Source organism: Epinephelus moara, chromosome 5 (assembly GCF_006386435.1).
Source record: "Epinephelus moara isolate mb chromosome 5, YSFRI_EMoa_1.0, whole genome shotgun sequence".
Taxonomy (NCBI): domain Eukaryota; kingdom Metazoa; phylum Chordata; class Actinopteri; order Perciformes; family Serranidae; genus Epinephelus; species Epinephelus moara.
In genome coordinates this window covers 45,885,451-45,889,839 of record NC_065510.1, presented here as the reverse complement: position 1 = coordinate 45,889,839, position 4,389 = coordinate 45,885,451, and the positions used below count along the sequence as shown (strand labels likewise).

Here is a 4,389-nt window from a genome sequence, read left to right as displayed (position 1 = left end):
GTGGTAAGTGACTTGTGCCAGCGTTTCTGGTCATTTTGTGTAAAATTCCAAGACCCACAAAATATTTCATACGATGACTCTGAAAACACTGAATACCTCATTTGAAAGAAGAGACCCTCTACTTCATCAAGGAGAAAAAAAAATGTTTGCACCTTGCTCCATTCTTGATTTATCTTAAGTTGAGTAGAGGCTGGTTACACTCAAAAGACTGCTTTTTTCTAGAAAGCTGAGAAAAATGCATTTTTGTGAAAGAGAGTCTCTCAAGCAAAAAAGTGATTTAACTGTTTTACTTTTGGCTTCAATGGCATATCAGACATCTGAAAATTTCATTCAAATGTTATTTTATTGCAAATAAAAATAAATACAACTAAAACACAACACAATACAACAAGAAGAGCTCAGCTAAATGTTGAGTTAAGACATTTTTGGGCTTCCAGTGATCAGTCTCGGCTGCATAAACAAAAACAAATACACGAATAAAAGATAATAAACAATCAAAATAAATAAAAACAGTTCATTTTGCATAACTGACTTTGCTGTGGTACAAGGTGTTACATTCCCCAACATGTAAGGGGACGTTACAGGCTTTGCAGTAGTATCTTGTCTCACTCCGGTGCCCCTTCCTAATGCAAACCCTGCATCTCCTAGCTGGTTGCTTCTTCTTGAGGGTGGGTGGGTACTGGACAAGCTCATGGCCTGAAAATTTAGCATCCAGTCTGCTCTGAGGATCGGTCATGTATGGGGCCCTAGGAGTACTCTGCCCTGCTTCCCCTCCTACATCCTCTCCTGCTGCCCCTCCTGCTGCCCCACCTGCATCCTCTCCTGCTGCCCCTCCTGCATCCTCTCCTGCATCCTCACCTGCTGCCCCTCCTGCTGCCCCACCTGCATCCTCTCCTGCATCCTCACCTGCTTCCCTTCCTCCTTCCTCACCCCCAGAACGTGCCAGGCTGGTCCATGACTTAACAACACTTAAAATAAATGAGAGAAAAGTGCTGCAGTCTTCCTCAGGGTTCTTAGCTTTGTAAATGATGAAAGCGTTGAACAAACATATCTCAAAAAGATAAGTAACAAATTTCTTGGTCCACTTGGCTGACTTCCTAATGAATGGATAATACACAAGGTTCTGGTCCAATTTATCAACCCCATTCATACACCTGTTGTATGCAACAATGCAGGCTGGCTTCTGCTGTGGAACTTTTTTTTTGGCCTCTCTCCCATACCTCCACCCTTTCCATTTTGTTCTGGTGGAGGCTTGTGACCATTTTGATAATTTTTTTGTCCCGCCATGCCACAACCATCACTCTCTCATTGTGGCGGACAATGGTTTCCCCAATTCCCAGGTCCGAATTAGAAATGTCCCGAATAACTGGTGGTTCCCCCCTGTTTTTTCTAAGTGTCCCACAAACATGAGTGTCCAAATCAAGTAGTCGCTCACACAGTGCTACACTGTTGTAAAAGTTATCCATGTATAACTTATAGCCATGACCTGCTAGACGATCAAGAAGGGAAACAACTGTGTCTCCCAGTGCCGCTGGTTCTCCACAATAGGGCTTCATGTTGAAGCAGTACCCAGTCCTTGAATCACACAGGATGTATGATTTTATGCCATATTTTACTGGTTTTTGTGGATTGTAGACTCTGAAGGCTAGGCGCCCACGCCACAGAAGCATGCCCTCATCGATGCAAATGTTTGAATGGGGTTGATAAAGCTCTTGAAATTTGGAGACCACATAGGATAGGACTGGGCGGACCTTGTGCAGCCTGTCAGTACCGTCAAATGACTCGTTATCACTAAAGTGGAGAAATCTCCAGATGAGCTGAAACCTGTTGCGTGACATGGACCTGTTGAAGTAGGGTGTGGCTAATATTTCATCAGTACACCAGTACATCTTGAGGCTAGGCTTACGGATGACACCAGTAAGGAAATAAAGCCCAAGGAAAGTTTTCAGCTCTGGCACTGTAACAGGTTTCCAAGCATGCATTCTGGATTGTGGTATACTTTCACTGACCGTTCTGAGGCACTGCTCTGCATACCGGTTAGTCTGTTCAACAATGTCCTGGAGCAGCTCATCAGATAAGAAGAGCTCCACAAAGTCAACAGGCTGATCAGAATCAAGAGCAGCAGCACCATTGATGGGTCCAGGAGTGGCAGTGAATGGGACGTTGTTTGGCTCCCAGTCCGTGTCGTACCATTCTGGATCTGGTGCTGGACGGCTTCCACGGGACCCACCACTTCGCCCACGCCCCCTGCTGCTTGCGTGTCCCCTGCTGCTTGCCTGCCCCCTACTTGTGTCTCTTTCCAGTGTTCTGCCTGTAAATTATAGAAATATACAATTACCATAAAATAATAATTGCCAACAGAGGTATTGCAGAACTAGATGTGGACTGCTCCTCTCTCAACAGTGCTTCTGAAATCACAGGAACGCATGTTGGTTTCATTTAGTAAATTTGGCTGAATAATCAATGGATTACTAACTTTAACTTATCTCTTGTATTTTGGGACGGAGAACAAGATCTGCTCCGCTCGCTCGGCAACCATTCCTCTGAGTCCTGGACTGAAAGGTCCGTGTCTGAAGTGTCGTCGCTGTCCTCCACAACTTGACGCGCGGCTGCCTTTGATCTGCAGCTCCGGCGCACTGGAGAGACATGTTGCTCTTCAGCCTCTCTGCTGGATGCGGCAAGTGAATCACTGTGGCGATCTCTCGGTTCTTCGCCGTCGTCGTCACTTACTTCTGTGTCGGTTTCACACAGCAACCGATTTCTCACACAGAAATTTAACGTTTCCTCCAGTGTGCGCTGGCGAAACTGGCTCCTCAACTCTAACTTCTTTCGCTTCGGCATTTTCCCCTCACTAACTTTCCCTCAACATCAATCTACCTCCTGCCTCCTCCCGTCGTTTGTCCCACTCTCTGTCCGTCGTTTTTTCTTTAAAAAAATCTCAAGTTAAACGTTTTCTCCCTCCGTACCGATTGATCACTCCCATCTCTGCTGTCTCCACAACCTGCTTTGATCTACCCGATCAAAGTGTCTCTTCAGTACCACGTATCCCAGAAGCCCCAAAATGACTCACAGGTTGCGCGAGAGCGCCCCTTTTATCAGCCGCCGAAAACTGCATTTGACGTATATATACGTCAATGGCACTGAAAGAGTTAAACATTTGGCTCAGTGAGCCTCTATGCGAAGGGAGAGACGATTTTTTCCTTATTCACTCCTATGCAAACTCAGAGGAGAAATTTCTGGAAAACAGCTGTGGGCACACAATTTCTAACCTGCGACCAAGATCACATTTTTGACACCACAAACATAAAAAAGACATGTTCATCTCTCCGGTGGTATCCTCATATTGATGACTGGACTCACAGTTTGGGCATAATAGGAGATAGGAGTTTGAGAGGTCTCATGTCCATTAAAAGAACCCTCTGCTGAGAGCTGCTTTCTGCCTGCCTTGTCTCTGCTCTCTCAGGTGGCCCCTGTTAATTATCATGACAACCACTATGCCTCACGGACACACTAACACAAAGACATCTTGGTGTGTGTGTCTAAATCTGAAATACAGACATAAAAGGAGCGGAATCTCCATTTTAAACATTATATATCAGCATTTTCAATGTATCATATACAACTACAGTCATAACTACTAATACTACTGTTTATACCTTTAGGATTATGAATGTTATATTGTAATGTATTGTAAATACATACAATATTACACACACATACTGCTCAGTGACTGTAGTACATGTGGTACATAGTACATGTAGTATGTAAACTGAAAAGAGAAATTTCTGGAACACAGCTGGGGGCACCAGATTTCAAACCACATTTTTCTAAACACATTTTTGACACCACAAACATAAACAAGACATTTCCTTGTTTGAGAGAATCTCCTCTTTCTGGTGGTATCCTCATATTGACAATTGGACTCACGCTGTGGGGGAAACCGAGGGAGGAGTTTGAGAGGAATTAAATCCATATTAAAACTGCCTGCTCTCTGACCTGTTGACTGCCCCTCTCTGCTCCACTGCTTCAGGTGTCCCTCATTACTTACCACAGCAACAACCACTGACACACAAACTCACAGACGTACGTGTGTGTGTGTGTGTGTGTGTGTGTGTGCGTGTGTGTCTAAATCTCCATTACACAGATGAGGACAAAAGCTGCTGTCATCTCTACATTTACTAACAGTGAATCCTATCCAATCCAACCACTACTGATACTACTACTACTACTACTAGAAGTAGTACTTCTACATCTATACTACAAATACTACTAGCACAACTACTACTACTACTACTACTACTACTACTATTGCTGTTGCTACTGTTTGGGCTGTGAATATCAAATACAGACATCATTGGAGCATCTTTAAAGAGCATGTAAACATTATAT

At 44.1% G+C, this 4,389-nt stretch overlaps 1 long non-coding RNA gene across 1 annotated transcript; it reads right to left on the bottom strand.

The window, feature by feature from the left end:
- Positions 1–449: 449 nt before the first annotated feature.
- Positions 450–1,999, bottom strand: LOC126390159 (uncharacterized). The gene is made up of 3 exons (XR_007569935.1): positions 907–1,999; positions 811–858; positions 450–774 (listed from the first exon to the last, which is right to left on the bottom strand). It is a non-coding gene; the product is annotated as an uncharacterized LOC126390159 (long non-coding RNA).
- Between the last annotated feature and the right edge of the window lie 2,390 nt (positions 2,000–4,389).